Genomic DNA, 18183 nt, shown 5'->3' with positions numbered 1-18183 from the left:
GATACTTGTGCATGTATACTTCTCTGAGAAAAATTCTGTCCTCTTATTGCCACTTTCCCCTGCAGTACTGATCATTTTTCTCTTCTGTCAGGGTCTTTATTCCCTCTGTGTGTGGTTCCTCTGTAGATTGGTAGAATCATTCACCACCATTTTCCCCCCCTCGCCCCCCCCCCCATTTTTTAAAGCATGTATAGTAGTTCTTACCGAATACCCTGGCACCTGCTTGTGCAGACAAGAGCTGATGAACTCTGCTGAATAAATTGCTGGTGACTCTGGCAGAAGTTCCTGCTATTTAGATCTCTTGGATGAGATCATACTATAACTTGTTCAGGTCTTAAAGATGTAACTTATTTTTGGAGGACTCTCAATTCGGCTGCCTGAATAATGGTTTTATAATATTTGCCATAGTTTAAGAAAAATCTCATTAAATTATGTACTGAATCTGGTTGAACAATCTACTCTGATTCATTAGAAACAGTAACTTTCTATAGAACCTTTCCTCCAAGGAAAGTGTGTACAGCTTGGGTGGTACATATTATTAACATTTTAAACTCTTAGGCATACACAGGTTAAGTAGTTTACCCACGGTTACACTGCAAGCAACTGCAATTAGGAATAGAACCCTGTTTTCCTGACTCCTGGTTCATTTCTCTAGCCATTTGACATCCCTGTCTGTATGGTACGTTTAAATTTTATAGATTGATTTTATTTTTTCTCCGACTTTTTCACTTTACTGTATACAAAATGACTTGTGTTTAAGATCAAGCGCTTTGGCTCATGGCTGCAGAATAACGCTCCTGATGTTAACATTGTTATGCCCAGGGTTTAAAATGTTTCCTCACACGTTTCTTAGGACCAGTTCTTAGGGCAGAGTTGATCTCCTCTTCCAATCATTGAGCCCGGAGCTTAGCAAGATTCAGAAAAGGATTAGATGTTGATTCAGGTAACAAGAACATCCAAAGTTCTTACAGTAAATATGAAAAGAACAAGAAAGAGTTTGGGAAGGAATATAAACTAGATGTGTGCGGAGATAGGAAATTCCATTTCATTGAGGAGTTCAATATTTCATTTTGATTCCGAACAAAACCCCAACATTTAAAAAATTCTCCCCAAAAAGGCATGGAGCACCACCAGGCAGGCAGAGTTCTGTCAAAACCTTGTCTGGGTTCCACTGGAACGTCATCAAAATTGAGCGGTCTCTGCAAAACATTTTGATTTCGACAAATCTGCAAATTCTGACCTCCAAAAAAGTTTCATCAGTCTTTTTCCAACTAGTGCAAATATAAACCCTCCTTCTTTCAGGGCTTGAGACAACCTCTAATGGGAATTGGAAGGAAACTGTTTTGGTGGGCAGGTAGTCCTAGAACAACCTACTGTAGCGTTTCTCACACCTTCCTCTGAAGAACAGGTACCATCCCCTGTTAGGAGTGAGAGCACAGGTGTGATCTGTGTGGCAATTCCTATGTTCCAGATCACATACTTTCCCTGCACATCTGCAGCATTTAGTTACAATGAAAAGGTAAGATTTGGGCAGTATTTAGATAACATGCTGAATTTGCTTTATGGTGATGGCTATGTTTGCTTGGTAAAATCCCTCACAGACACGCTGTTTGAACCTGTGCTGCTTGTATCATCCACAGCTCTAATCTGTGTTGCTCTGTCATCGATGGTCTTTACTACCCCTCTGATTTTGGTGGCGTATATAAATGTCATCCAGATTTAATTTACGCAAATGCTGGACAAAGAGATATGGAGTATTTATATGGAGCGCACAGAACTGCTTGCGTGTTCCATGTTACCTGGTTTAAAACAAGTATATTCTTGCGGTTCTGGATGGGGCCCTGCTTGAAGACCGATGGGTGATTCACCCTTGTGCCAGAAGCATTTCCGCCATATATGTGTTGAGAACCACTGTTCTGGATAATTAGGCTTGATTATTTCATTTTTCCAAAGATTGTACAAGAGCCAGGAATTCCCAGCACTGAGCTAAATGCTTTACACTGGGGAATCCCTGACTGCCCATTCAAGAGTTAATTATTTCACAAAGGTTTGCTTTATTTGTAATATTTTGTGATTCAGACTAAACTTGTTTAAAGAGCAATTTACTGTAATTTGGCCATCAATTTATGCCTCAACTCAGGACATTCATAAACTGATGTGTGTGTATTGAAGGCAGATAAGATACTGTCTTTATCCTGTTCATGCCTGATAACCCACACTGAGTTTTCCCTCTGCTTGTGACAAGTGGAAGCCAAGAATAGAACCTCTTTCTGTTAATGAGCCTAAGCACAACTCCCTGGTATACCCAGCCCTAGAATTCTCTGCCTACAAAGGCTTCTGGAGCTCCATTTGTAACAGAATTTCTCATTCTTATTTCTTATTTATTGTTTTATGTTGGATTTGGTGCTCCTTATAATCTTGGCTGCTAGCTCAGGTAAATTAAGCAACGTTAAGGCACCATGGGACAAGCTCCTTGTTGGCAACTCTGCCAAGTTCAGCTCCCACTTTTTTGCTGCAAGATTTACAGACGTGATTAAAACAATTCCTTCTGCTTCCAAAGCCGCCTATGGCTTATAGGTGTGGGTGAATGATGGCCATGGAGAAAGGGATTGGCTCTTTGCTTGTTAAAATGAGACACTGGCTTAAGAGAGCCTTGATGCAAGCTGTGCTTGCTTTCCCATACAATTCAGTGCATCTTGCTTCCCGTCTTGCACTGTTCTTCCTGTAGCAATCCAGTGAGTAGAGTGTAGATTGTATCAATTACATATTGATGCATAGTGCAACTTTTCTCTACAGAGTCTAGCACAAATTGGCCCCAATCCTTGATTTGGGGTTACTAGTTACTACCACAATATGTGTTCTTGTTATGTAGACATGTCTCAACAATGAACTAGGGTGAGAACCCAGCACCAAGATCTCCTCCAGAGATGAAAAGCACAAACTCCAAGAATCACCTAGCTCCCAACTCTCCGATCTTGAACTTGGGAAGAGTGACCTGGTAAGACTAAAAGCAAATTAGTACGTGTATATATGTGAGAGTAATCGTGTTTGTGGCATTGAAAAGGGTTTTATCGGCATGCAGTTGGAATGGTCATGTTCACAAGTACATTAGGCAGGTCACCCCAAATGAATGCTGATGAAACCTTGATGTCACTGCACCATCACATATTCTGCGTGTGTTTCATTTGTCACAGGGAAACAGTTTTAGGAATGTTTTAGTTTTAAAAGAAAGAATTCGGACTCTGTCTTTTGTATCACTCCACCTGTAAAGCTAGATGCCCTAGTTAATCTGTCCGACTGTGCAGGGCTCAGAGAGCCACAAGAACATGTAAAAATGATTTTTAAAATAGCTTTTTTTCTAGTCCTAAAAATGTCAAGATCTATAGTCTGATGTTTCAGGTCATTTCATGGCTAGTGGAGAAAATGCTGTGTCTCTTCACAGAGGGGGTGAGAGAAATCCTTTTTTACCAAGAGTTGAAAGCTTGTTTCTAGCCCAGGAAGTCCACAAGATGACTTAAGTTGTAACACTATTGAAGAGCTAGTGGGTGGGGCACCAGACTGAGATTCAGGACAACTGGGTTCTGTTCCCAGCTCTGCTGTGAGACTTGTCTTTGTCTCTGTGCCTCAGTTTCCCCTCCACCCTTTTGGCTGTCTTAGGCTATAAGCTCTTCAGGAAAGCAAGTGTCTTACTGTGTGTATGTACAGCACCTACCATAATGGGGTCCTGACCTTCGCTGGGGCCTCTAGGTGCTACTTTAGATTGTAAACTCTTTGGGTCAAGGACCATCTTTGATGGTTCTGTGTTTGTACAGTGCCTAGCACAGTGGGGTCCTGGTCCATGGCTGGGACTCCAAGGCACTATGGTAATACAAATAATCAAAATAATTTTAAAAATTAGTTCTATCACTTGTCTGTCCTGGGCCTTAGGCACATGTGATTTTTTTTAAAGGGAATTAAATTTTAGGGGGAGGAAGAAACACTTATGGCAGGTTTGCTTGTTTGTTTGTTTTTAATATTCGTTTCAAGCTTCCTATGGAGTGGGAATGTTAGAATAAGTCCTGGGGAGATGGATTGGGGAACAGAGAGTAGGTAAAATGGTCAAAAGTGTGTGATAGTGATTTAGCACGACTGCAATTTATCACAAGGACATCACTGCCATGTGAGGACGTGCATATACATGAGTGCACACACAGTTCAGGACAACCACTATTTTAAAGTGATGGGAGACTGAAACTACTTATTCATGCAGAACTTTTGTTCGCCCACTAGATGGTGCAATTGAATTGTTTTGTCTTTAAAGGTGAATTGAAGAGCTGTTTAAACCACACACACACACACACACACACACACACACACACACACACACACACACACACACACACACACACACACACACACACACACTACATCTTAAAAAAGCTCAGGGCACCAGATCCCCAGCTGGTGTAAATCGGTCTACCAGCGGGGGATCTGGCTCAATACCTGAGGCAGTTCTTTCAGTTACCAGGTAAGTCATTAACTCATGAATTCTGCATTTCCCCAGCAAAAATTGGACCTCACCAAATGGGCCAGACAAATATCTGTAAAGAGGTGGGAATATCAAATCTTTCAGACAACATGAAGAATCAGCACTTGGAAAGTAGGAATCAGTATCTCTTGAAGAGATTTTAGTTTTTTTAATGTATTTAAGTTGCACATTCTTCTATGGACGCTTTTCCCCCCCCCCTCCAAAAGTTCTGTGCCTAACCTTTCTAAGCAAGGAAATTGTAACTCCTTTTGGACTTGGCTGAAATACTTTGAAAGAGCTAAGGATAAATGATAAATCTTTGCAAAAATGCAATGCCAATCTTCAACGTGTATAACATGTTAAAAGCTCCCAGTTCCTTTTCTTCAATTCTTCCCTTTCCCTGCAGTTCTTTGCACAGCACTCGGTTTGTAATGTTTAAACTTTGCACCATGAAGACTAGACACATAGAAAAAACCCCGGAGCATAAGCCAGGCCAGAAAACTCACTATCTGCAGGAGCATGTTTCAGGCCAAGCTTACAGGATCTCTTCCTTTCATGTGAAAAATCTCCAGGTCCATTCAGCAAGATAGAGGCTTTCAGCTGGGACATTACAGGTCTGACCACGATTCTCGCTCGGTCTACTCCTCACCCGGCCCAGGGAATTGAAACAGGGGCATAGGAGCCACTAAATTATTTGTATTACAGGAGTACCTTGGTGCCGCAAGCAAGATCAGGGCCCCATTGTGCAATGTACAGACACAGAAAGTCTCTGCCCCAAAGAGGAAAGATGATTCCCTAGAGGGGAAGCAGCGAATGAGTTGGTGCGTGTGTATGTGTGGGGAGAGCACTGGCAGGAGCTGTAGCACTGTTGTTCACTCCTGGCGGCTGAGCAGACCCCAGCTGGGAGACTTCTCCTTTGCAGGCATCTCCACCCTCTGTCCTGCATAGCTGTCTCAGCTGAAGAGCAGAGGCACCAGCACCAAGGCCTGTGCTCCATGCAGCCGAAGGTGAAAGGTTGGTCCCAATAGCGCAGGGAGAAGATGAGAAGAATGGAGGAGAAAAAAGGGGCAAAAAGGAGGAGAAAAATGTTTTCAAGAGAATTTGCACATCACTGGGTCAGGGCACATCCTGCTGACGTGTTAGGTGGTTTTTGTTGGCTTCCTCTCATTTTTCATACCCTGAAACTCACCTGTGCTGCCCTCTGGAGCCTGGGGCGTCACTCCCTTAGCTCATAAGACAAATTGTTCTTGGCAACATTTTTCACAGAAGTGGATGGAGCCCTGGACTGGGAGTTTGGAGACCTAGATTCCATTCCCCAGCTCTGCCATGGCTCTAGAGTGTGACCCTGGGCAAGTTACTGCAACTCTGTGCCTGTCTGTCTTACCTGTTTTTAGTTGTAAACAGGGCACTGACACTCTCACTATTTGTTTGTAAAACACCTGGTACAATCATAGAACCATGGGGTAAGAAGGGACCGCAAGGGTCATGTAGTCTAACCCCCTGCCAAGATGCAGGATTTGTTGGGTCTAAACCATCCAAGACAGGTGGCTGTCCAGCCTCCTTTTCACAACCTCCAGTGAAGGAGCTTCCACAACCTCCCGAGGCATCTGTTCCATTGTCCTGCTGTTCTTACAGTTAGGACGTTTTTCCTGAGATTAAATCTAAATCTGTTGTGCTGTAGTTTGAACTCATTGCCCCTTGTCCTGCTGTCTGTGGCAAGAGAGAACAACTTTACTCCATCTTTTTTATGGCAGCCTTTCAGGTATTTGAAGACCACTGTCATATCCCCCCACCCCCTTAAACTCTTCTTTTCCAAACTAAACATACCCAGTTCCCTCAGCCTTTGCTCTTATGCCTTACATGACATCTCTTTGATCATCTTTGTCACTCGCCTCTGGATCCTTTCCATTTCTCCACATCCTTTCTATGCATTGGTGACCAAAATTGGACACAGTACTTCAGCTGAGGAGGAACCAGTGCCAAATGGAGTGGTACTATCACCTCCCGTGTCTTGCCTGCTATGCCTGTGTTAATGCAATCTAAAATTGCATTTGCCCTTTTTTTTTTTTTTTTACACCAGCATCTCATTGCTGACTCTTGTTGAGGCTGTGATCCACCACAACTCCCAGATCCTTTTCAGCAGTGTTGCCGCCAAGCCAGTTATCCCCCATTCTGTAATTGTGCATTTGATTGTTCTTCCCGAACTGTAGCACCTTACATTTACAATGGGGCCTTGATCTCAGTTCATGCCTCTGGGTGCTACTCTAATATATATAATTAATGTTTCTTCCTCCCCTCCACCCCCAATTAGTGATCACTGAGCCCTGGTCTACACTACAGAATTACTTCCGTACAACCATGTTGCTCAGGGGTGTGAATAATCCACCCCCCCCACCCACCCCCCGAGCGATGTAGTTACACTGATCTAAGTGCTGGTGTGGCACTAGAGCGTCTCTCGCCAAAATAGCTACCGCCTCTCCCAGAGGTGGAGTTAAGATGACCGGAGAGCTTAGAGCCACACCCTAAATAGTTGCTGTCGCTCTTCTAATCTCTTCCTCCTTAACTGGATTCCTTTAGTCCCGAGAACACTACACTGTCCTTATTAGGAAGTATTAAGTGGTGACAAGTGTTCTCTGCTGTACAGAACCCAGACAATCCTCTCCAAGTCTCTTGCCCTGCTCCTCCCTGCGTTCCCATTACTCTTAAAGCTAAACATTAACAAAGTGAATACTTAGCGGCTCAACCAGTATAACTTGGGCAGTTTTCCTTTCAAATCCTCTGAACTGGGTGTTCCCAAACAGATGCATCTAGGCAACTGGCAAAGGTGGGGTAGCAAACAAAATAGGGGTGGGACTTTGCCTAGTATTGACAGTAAACTCGCAGTCCCATTGCCCTTTCCTGCGCTTGAGTGCACAAATACCGGCTCAGTGGGCTGGCAGATTTTATTAACCCTTCCGAATCTGTTCATTTTTAATCCTGCTGACAGAGGGAGGTTTGTGCATTCCAGAGTCAAAGGGTAGCAATAACTTATTCTATACAGGCTGCCCTGCTGGTTTTATATGGACTCCCTTTACTGTAGGTGGAAATCAGGGGGGGAGTGACCTGTGTGGGCGAGGGAGGAGGATGTGTTTACAGGTGTCTCAAGACATCAGTGCAAGAAGGGTGTGCCTGTCAGTGAATTGCCCAACTCCCTTGGAGCAATATCCATGGGAAGGTAAATCACTGGTGATCATCGAAGGGTCCGTTCCTTCTCTTACGGAGGTCAGAGATTTGATGGGAGAAAGTATCTGAGCCTAAATTAGTTTCCTTTTATAGAAACTGTCTCTGTCAAGGGTGAAAGGGCAATGTATGGAATTTTAATGACTTGATTCTGTTAAAATACAGTATAGCCTCAATTCCCCCCAAGATTGCAGGGCAGGTGGTGACACAACCCCTCACTGGTCTGGATTGTACCCCGGAATGTGGTGATAGCCTCAGTTCTCCAGGCCTTCCCATTGTGAGAGAGACAGTGGTCTTGCGGTTAAGGCATTGAAGTGGGACTCGGGAGATCTGGATTCAATTCCTGGCTTCCACACACTTCCTGTGTGACTTTAAGAGGTGCCTGCACTGCACCCAGCTCAGTGGAGGTTTGATCTTGGTTGGCGTCCTCTACATCAGTGTTGATTCATTATGAACGGGCATAAATAACAGGAAGAGAAATGCCAAAATTTCCCCCACGCCCCCTCCCGGCCAGAAGACAGTCAGTTTGATAAACCCACATAAGAGCCCTTCCCCAGATTCTGAACCGCTGCAAAGCTTAACTCAGGGAGTGGTGAGAGGCTGCTCAGCTTGCTACTTGATGCAATGGGGCGTGAAATCAAAAATGTTTCTAACTCGCTTTCCCTTTGCAGTGGAAGGAGGTAAGAAAGTCGTATAAGAAACGTAATGCGTGAGGGGGAGTCCCTTACCACAGGGTGAAGGGGCCTTGGGAGTAGGGAAGTAGTAATATAGAATCATAGAATATCAGGGTTGGAAGGGACCTCAGGAGGTCATCTAGTCCAACCCCCTGCTCAAAGCAGGACCAATCCCCAACTAAATCAATATATCCCTGTTTTACTCATGGGGAAACAAAGGCACAGAGGGATTGTCCCAAATCATACCGGAAGCCTGTTTCAGAGCAGGGAGCTAAAACGGGGCCCCTTGATTCCCAGGCCAGTGCTTCAACCATAACTATCCTCCCTCTAGAAGCCTGCTAACCCCCGTTTCTGCAACCACACGCTTTACAATCTAAACAAAAACTAGCCCTCTCATTTCACGGGCTTAACGGCAGAGGCAGCAGTGAACTGTGATGGTTCTTAGCGGATAATAGGCAAGCTGAGTAATATCAGGGTTTTGTTATTTTTACGTGGTGTACGCTACTAGCAGCTTCTGAAGTCTAAATTAAAACTAAATCACAAAATAAATGAACCAAGTAGCATTTGTGACAAAATGCCCTGGTGTGCTTTAATTGCTTGTTAGCTCACTAATTAACAATGTTCACCTACGGGCAATGGGTCTCTGAGGCACTGGGATGCTTTCGCGAGTGGTGCTGTGTGCAAATCCGCTTTCAGCTTATGGGAAAGCTATAAATAATACAGCTGGCTGCAATGTTCCAAAATTCAGGGTTGGGGTTTTTTCATTGAAATGTTTAGTCCAAATTTCAGAATTAAAACTCAAAATTACTGAATATTTTGGTTTTTTTTTTATTTGTTCAACCGCCCCAGTAGATACAATGCACTAGAAACTGAACAGACTCTGGTGTTCACAGGATGGTGGTCTGGTGTACCCAGTAAGTTCTGTTGATAAGATCATAGGGCAGTAGCTGAGGCAAGTTTTGGTGTGGGGGATGTAAGAAAATAAACTTGCAGTCTAAGTCTTAGTTGATTTTCTGTGCAGGTAAGGCCAACTCCTAGCTTTCCATTCCCCCAGTTTTCAGGGAGGTGGGGAAGAGATGAGACACAGTCAGTCTGTGGAACTCGTTGCCAGAGGATGTTGTGAAGGCCAAAACTATAACGGGGTTCAAAAAGAATGAGAAGTTCATGGAGGAAAGGTCCATCAATGGCTATTAGCCAAGATGGTGAGGGATGCAACCCCAAGCTCGGGATGCCCCTAAACCGAAGCTGGATCTGGACAACAGAGGATGGATCACTTGATAAATTGCCCTGTTCTGTTCATTCCCTCTGAAGCCTCTGGCACCGGCCACTGTGGGAAGACAGGACACTGGGCTAGATGGACCATTGGTCTGACCCAATATGGCCATTCTGATGCTCTTACTGAGATGAGGTAAGAATCTAGAAGGAAAAAATAAGCAAGACATGAAGGGTGAGGATTTTCTAACATGCTTGATATGGTCCTAAGTAGGGAGGAAGGATGGCCAAGTGGTTAGAGCACTATCCTGTGGGTCAGGAGACCTGGGTTCAAGCCCCTGCTCTGCCACATATTGCCTGTGTGACCTTGGGCAAGTCACTTTGGACTAGTTAAGTGCCTAACTCCTGTTGATTGTAATGGGAGATAGGTGTCTCAATATCTTTGAGGATCTGGGCTTTAGTCTCTCTCTGCCTCAGTTCCCCATCTGTAAAATGAGGATATTTGCTGAACCTTACACTAAATGTGCTAAAGATTGTGAGGTGCTCAGATACCGTAGTAATGGGAGCCATATAAGTATCTTAGATACACAGAACTCTACTCCCACTGAAGTCCCATCATAGAATCATAGAATATCAGGGTTGGAAGGGACCTCAGGAGGTCATCTAGTCCAACCCCCTGCTCAAAGTGAAATCTTGGATGTTGAAAAGAACTAATCTAGGCCACTTTCAAAAGGAAGATATAAAGCCTGACCCTACAATTCCTTACCAACAGAAATAGTCCCATTGAAATCAGTGAGATGAGAACTGATCTGGACTTTGATTTAGGTTTATGCAGATGAACACCAGTGGAGGATCTGGCCTATATAATTATCTCAATGTGACATGGTAGCAGAAGCAAAACTCTCACCATAGAAAAACACATCACCCATGCAACACCTGGTCACCATCAAAATGGTAGGCCTGTTTGTGTAGAACAGGGAGGAGTGTTTGCTTCTAGCAAGTTACTACATGAGAGATTTCGAAATACCCAAGTGCTTCCAGGGTGCCAAAAGCAAGCCGCTCACATGCCATTGTCATGAGGCCTGGCAGCCTGGAAAAGATGCATTGCAGTTCACTGTCCAGTTACATCAGTGAGGGATTCCAAAAGTTTTGCATGAGACTGGGAATCCAAGGCTGCTACTGTACTGTTGAGAAATCCACGACTGGAGAAGATGTGGGGGGAGACAATTCTTGTTTGAATCGTCAGCAGTGTGCTTGGCACTCGAGACAGCAAAGAAGACAAGGTACCCACCCTGCAGGTCTTACAAATGGAGCTGGTTGAAAATCTTTCAAATTTACGTTGACAAAATATTGAAATTTGAAAAACAAACGGCCAACTTATTGACAATTTTCATGAATTTTCTGCACCCCTGATTTCCCCCTCCTTTTTTTTTTTTCAATTAGCTATTTTAGGGTTTCTCTATTTTGGAGTTTACTCAATTTCATTTGGGGGAGTTGGTTTTTTACCAATTTTTGAATTTTATGTAGCTGTCCAAAAACGGGTGGGGGTTGGGGTTGAGGCTTTCTCTTGTATGTACTGTAATGAGTAATGTAGGTAAGAAATGAGAGCTGCCATGCTGAATCAGACCATTGTTCATCTTGCCCAGTATCCTGTCTCTGACAGTGGCTTGTACCAGAGCTTCTGGGGGAGTGTGCAGAACAGAGTAATTATGGAGTGATCCGCCCCTGTCACTTCTGGTAGCCAGAGGTTTAGGGTTGCTCCAAGCATGGGGTTACATCAGTGACCATCTTGGCTAATAGCCATTGATGGACCAGTCCTCCATGAACTTACCTAATTCTTTTTTGAACCTGTTATACTTTTTGGCCTTCATGACATCCCCTGGCAAGGAGCACCACAGGGTAATTGTACGTTGTGTGGAAAAAGTACTTACAGATTCATAGATTCTAGGACTGGAAGGGATCTCGAGAGGTCATCGAGTCCAGTCCCTTGCCCTCATGGCAGGACCAAATACTGTCTAGACCATCCCTGATAGACATTTATCTAACCTACTCTTAAATATCTCCAGAGATGAAGATTCCACAACCTCCCTAGGCAATTTATTCCAGTGTTTAACCACCCTGACAGTTAGGAACTTTTTCCTAATGTCCAACCTAAACCTCCCTTGCTGCAGTTTAAGCCCATTGCTTCTTGTTCTATCCTTAGAGACTAAGGTGAACAAGTTTTCTCCCTCCTCCTTATGACACCCTTTTAGATACCTGAAAACTGCTATCATGTCCCCTCTGAGTCTTCTCTTTTTCAAACTAAACAAACCCAATTCTTTCAGCCTTCCTTCATAGGTCATGTTCTCAAGACCTTTAATCATTCTTGTTGCTCTTCTCTGAACCCTCTCCAATTTCTCCACATCTTTCTTGAAATGCGGTGACCAGAACTGGACACAATACTCCAGTTGAGGCCTAACCAGTGCAGAGTAGAGCGGAAGAATGACTTCTCGTGTCTTGCTCACAACACACCTGCTAATACATCCCAGAATCACGTTTGCGTTTTTTGCAACAGAATCACACTGTTGACTCATATTTAGCTTGTGGTCCACTATAACCCCTAGATCCCTTTCTGCCGTACTCCTTCCTAGACAGTCTCTTCCTATTCTGTATGTGTGAAACTGACTTTTCCTTCCTAAGTGGAGCACTTTGCATTTGTCTTTGTTAAACTTCATCCTGTTTACCTCAGACCATTTCTCCAATTTGTCCAGATCATTTTGAATTATGACCCTGTCCTCCAAAGCAGTTGCAATCCCTCCCAGTTTGGTATCATCTGCAAACTTAATAAGCGTATTTTTATGCCAATATCTATGTCGTTAATGAAGCTATTGAACAGAGCCGGTCCCAAAACAGACCCCTGCGGAACCCCACTTGTTATGCCTTTCCAGCAGGTTTGGGAACCATTAATAACAACTCTCTGAGTACGGTTATCCAGCCAGTTATGCACCCACTTTATAGTAGCCCCATCTAAATTGTATTTGCCTAGTTTATCGATAAGAATATCATGCGAGACCATATCAAATGCCTTACTAAAGTCTAGGTATACCACATCCACAGCTTCTCCCTTATCGCAAGACTCGTTATCCTAGCAAAGAAAGCTATCAGATTGGTTTGACACGATTTGTTCTTTACAAATCCGTGCTGGCTGTTCCCTATCACCTTACCACCTTCCAAGTGTTTGCAGATGATTTCCTTAATTACTTGCTCCATTATCTTCCCTGGCACAGAAGTTAAACTAACTGGTCTGTAGTTTCCTGGGTTGTTTTTATTTCCCTTTTTATAGATGGGCACTATATTTGCCCTTTTCCAGTCTTCTGGAGTCTCTCCCGTCTCCCATGATTTTCCAAAGATAATAGCTAGAGGCTCAGATACCTCCTCTATTAGCTCCTTGAGTATTCTAGGATGCATTTCATCAGGCCCTGGTGACTTGCAGGCATCTAACTTTTCTAAGGGATTTTTAACTTGTTCTTTTTTTATTTTATCTGCTAAACCTACCCCCTTCCCATTAGCATTCACTATGTTAGGCATTCCTTCAGACTTCTCGGTGAAGACCGAAACAAAGTAGTCATTAAGCATCTCTGCCATTTCCAAGTTTCCTGTTACTGTTTCTCCCTCTTCTCTGAGCAGTGGGCCTACCCTGTCTTTGGTCTTCCTCTGGCTTCTAATGTATTGATAAAAAGTCTTCTTGTTTCCCTTTATTCCCGTAGCTAGTTTGAGCTCATTTTGTGCCTTTGCCTTTCTAATCTTGCCCCTGCATTCCTGTGTTGTTTGCCTATATTCATCCTTTGTAATCTGTCCTAGTTTCCATTTTTTATGAGAGTCCTTTTTATTTTTTAGATCATGCAAGATCTTGTGGTTAAGCCAAGGTGGTCTTTTGCCACATTTTCTATCTTTCCTAACCAGCGGAATAGCTTGCTTTTGGGCCCTTAATAGTGTCCCTTTGAAAAACTGCCAACTCTCCTCAGTTGTTTTTCCCCTCAGTCTTGATTCCCATGGGACCTTACCTATCAGCTCTCTGAGCTTACCAAAATCCGCCTTCCTGAAATCCATTGTCTCTATTTTGCTGTACTCCCTTCTACCCTTCCTTAGAATTGCAAACTCTATGATTTCATGATCACTTTCACCCAAGCTGCCTTCTACTTTCAAATTCTCAACGAGTTCCTCCCTATTTGTTAAAATCAAGTCTAGAACAGCTTCCCCCCAGTAGCTTTTTCAACCTTCTGAAATAAAAAGTTGTCTGCAATGCAGTCCAAGAATTTGTTGGATAGTCTGTGCCCCGCTGTGTTATTTTCCCAACATATATTTGGATAGTTGAAGTCCCCCATCACTACCAAATCTTGGGCTTTGGATGATTTTGTTAGTTGTTTAAAAAAAGCCTCATCCACCTCTTCCACCTGGTTAGGTGGCCTGTAGTAGACTCCTAGCATGACATCACCCTTGTTTTTTACCCCTTTTAGCCTAACCCAGAGACTCTCAACACTTCCGTCTCCTATGTCCATCTCCATCTCAGTCCAAGTGTGTACATTTTTAATATATAAGGCAACACCTCCTCCCTTTTTCCCGTCTATCCTTTCTGAGCAAGCTGTACCCATCCACACCAACATTCCAATCGTGTATTATCCCACCAAGTTTCAGTGATGCCAACAATGTCATAGTTGTATTTATTTATTAGCACTTCCAGTTCTTCCTGCTTATTACCCATACTTCTCGCATTTGTATATAGGCATCTAAGATACTGGTTCGATCTTGCCTCCCAGTTTTGCCCTGACCCTCCTTTCTCTCTGCCATTATAGCCCACACTCCCTCTTGTTTCTGACCCATCTCCCAGGTCTCCATGTTCCCCACTTACCTGTGGGCTTTGCTCACCTGTCCCCGTCGAACCTAGTTTAAAGCCCTCCTCACTAGGTTAGCCGGTCTGTGTCCAAATAGGGTCTTTCCCCTCCTCGAAAGGTGAACGCCATCTCTGCCTAGCAGTCCTTCCTCGAATAGCATCCCGTGGTCTAGGAAGCCAAAGCCCTCCTGGCGACACCATCTTCGCAGCCAGGCATTCACCTCCATGATGCATTTGTCTCTGCCCAGGCCCCTACCTTTGACAAGAAGAATGGAAGAGAATACCACCTGCGCTCCAAACTCCTTCATCCGTACTCCCAGAGCCCTGTAGTCACTCTTGATCCGCTCAGTGTCACACCTCGCAGTATCATTTGTTCCCACATGGATGAGTAGCATGGGGTAGTAGTCAGAGGGCTGGATAATCCTCGACAATGCCTCCGTAACATTTCGGATACGGGCCCCCGGCAGGCAGCATACCTCCCGAGATGAAATGTCAGGGCGACAGATGGGCGCCTCCGTCCCCCTCAGCAGAGAGTCTCCGACCACCACTACCTACGTTTCCTATTCGCAGTGGTGGCAACAGACCTCCCAGCCTTAGTGGTACGAGGCTTCTCCTCCTTTACTGCAGGGGGTGATTCCTTCTCTCCTGTATCAAGAAACGCATAACGGTTACCTATTACCATGGCGGGAGGGTTCGGAGCAGGGGTGGAGCACTGCCTGCTGCCAGAAGTAACCAGCTGCCAGTGTCCACCCTAAGCCATCTCCTCCTCCACCAGTGGTGTATCAGCAGTCCTGTGTACTGGGACAGCTACCTCAGCTGTCTCCACATGGACACTGTCCAGGAATTGCTCGTGGATTCGGATGCTCTTCAACCTAGCCACCTCCTCCTGTAGCTCTCCCACCTGCTGCCTGAGAGATTCCACCAGCAGGCACTTTTCACATTGGATGGTCCCCCCAGCCTGGATATCAGTAAGTGGAAATTGCAAGTTACAGTCTCTGCAAAACCACACCAGGATCTGGGTAGAAGCATCCATGCTCAGGCGCTCTGTCTGGCTACAGGCGCAGGTGGAGGAGACAGAAGCAGTGCTGGCACAGGTGTTGCGGGTCTTCCTAACCATCGTAAGCCTCCCTCTCTCAAACTCCCCTGTCTGCAGCCCCCTGTCTGCTGAAAGGGTTGTTTAAGCAAGAAGTTTTGAATGTAGTTGGTTTATAGGTTTTAAGGGGAATAAAGGGAAAACAGATAGAACCGGCAAGGGACCCTCGCCCCCTTCCCGCTCCCTTCCCAAACTCCCTTGCGAAACTCCCTGTTAGCAGCCCCGGTCGCAAAAGCTCCCTGGTTGCTTGTGCGCTGCTTTATAAAGCCCTGGCCTGTATGAATGCCCCGCCCACTGATTAAGGCTCAGCCAATTACCAGAGGCTTCTAGCTTCCTTTGAACAACTTCCTCTTGTTTGTATTAATCCTGCTGCTTAATAATTTCATTGGGTGACCCCGGTTTTTGTATTGTGTAAAAAGGTAAATAACACTCCTCTAATCACTTTTCCCACACTAGTCATGATTTTATAGACCTGTCACATCCCCCCCTTAATAGTCTCTTTTCTAAGCTGAAAAGCCTTAATCTTTTTAGTCTCTCCTCGTATGGAAGCCATTCCATACACTTGATCATCTTTGCCCTTCTCTGAACCACTTCCATTTCCACTATATCCTTTTTTGAGATGGGGAGACCAGACGAGGACACAGTATTCAAGGTGTGGGTGCACAATGGATTTATATAGTGGCATTATGATATTTTGTCATCTTATCTCTATCCCTTTCCTGATAGTTACTAACACACCTTTAGCCTTTTTGACCACTGCTGTGCATTGAGCAGATGTTTTCAGAGAACTATGTATGGTGACTCCTAGATCTTTCTTGGGTGGTAACAGCAAATGTAGAAACGATCTTGTATATGTATTGTTTTGTTTTCCAATGTGCTTTACTTTGCACTTATCAGTGTTGAATTTCAGATGCCATTTTGTTGCCCAGTCAACTGGTTTTGTGAGATCACTCTGTAATTGCTCGCAGTCTGCTTTGGGCTTAACTATAATCAGGGCCATCCCTATGGGGGTGCAGGGCCCGGGGCGGAAGTGACGTCACTTCTGGGACCGACCGTGCCGGGGGCGGATAGGGGAGGCTGGGGGAGGCAGTGCCTCCCTAAATACCCAGGCGTGGCCCCGCCCACACTCAGTTCCTCCCTCCCCCCTCACAGGGCACCGCTTTGGCAGTGCTGTTGGGCTCCAGGGGGCTGGGGACACGCCGCCCGCCTTCCTTGGGCTGAGGCGGCTGTGGCACCACCGCGCGCTCTCCCTCCCGGTGCGCGCTCCCTCGGGTGGAAGGGGCGGGGCTGAGGGCTAGCCTCCCCCAGCCAGCGGTTCACCTGCTGCCCATTCAGGACAGCCCGTGGGCCCCCCAAAATGCAGGGCCCAGAGCGGTCGCCGCGATTTGCCGTCTCCTAGGGATGGCTCTGACTATAATAATGTTAATAAATAGTTTGTATTGTCTACAAACTGTGCCACTTCTCTGTTCACCCCCTTTTTCCAGAACATTAATGAATATTTTGAAAAGCACAGGTCCCAGTACAGATTCTTGGGGGCCCCCCACTGTCTATGGGTCTCTGTTGTGAAACCTGGTATTTCTTCCTACCCTTTGTTTCCTGTCTTTCAAACAGATACTGATCTGTGAGAGGACCTTCCCTCTTATCCCATGGTTACTTAATTTCCTTAAGAGCCTTTGGTGAGGAACCTTATCAAAGGCTTTCTGAAAATCCAAGTTCACTATATTGACTAGATGTTGGTTCACTCCCTCAAAGAATTCTATTAGATTGGTGAGGCATGATTTCCCTTTACAAAAGCTGTGTTGACTTTTCCCCAACAAATCGTGTTTATCTAGATGTCTGATCATTCTTTTCTTTACTGTAGTTTCTGCCAATTTGCCTGGTACAGAAGTAAGACTTACCAACCTGTAATTGCCAGGATCTCCTCTGGAGCCCTCTTTAAAAATCAGTGTTACGCTAGCTACCTTCCAGCCATCTGCTACAGAGGCTGATTTTAGTAACAGGTTACATACTACAGTTAGTAATTCTGCCATTTCATATACGAGTTCCTTCAGAACTCTCGGGTGAATATCATCTGACCTGGTGATTTATTACTGTTTGGTTTATCAACTTGTTCTAAAATCTCTTCTGTTGGCACAACAGTTTGGGACAGTACTTCAGATTTGTCACCCAAAAAGAATAGCTCTGATGTGGGAATCTCCCCCACATCATCTTCAGTGAAGATGGATGCAACGAATTCATTTAGCTTTTCTGCTATGGCCTTGTCTTCCTTGAGTGCTCCTTGAACACCTTTGTCATCTAGTGGCCCCAGTACCTGTTTTGCAGACCTCCTGTTTCTGATGTACTTACAAAAACTAAAAGCATATATATTTTTTTATCTTTAGCAAGTTGCTTCTCAAATTCTTTTTTGGCCTGCCTTACACTTCTACATTTTACTTGCCAGAGTTTGTGCTTCTTCCTATTTTCCTCACTACGATTTGACTTCCAAATTTTAGAGGATGCTGTTCTGCCTCTAATGGCCTCCATTACCCAGCTGTTTACTCATGGTGGGGTTCTTCTGATCCTCCTACTGTCTTTTTTTCATTTGGGGGTATACACTTACCCCGTGCCT

The sequence above is a fragment of the Emys orbicularis genome, chromosome 2 (assembly GCF_028017835.1).
Source record: "Emys orbicularis isolate rEmyOrb1 chromosome 2, rEmyOrb1.hap1, whole genome shotgun sequence".
Lineage (NCBI taxonomy): Eukaryota > Metazoa > Chordata > Testudines > Emydidae > Emys > Emys orbicularis.
The sequence above is the reverse complement of the archived record's forward strand: the minus strand, read 5'-3'. Positions refer to the sequence as shown.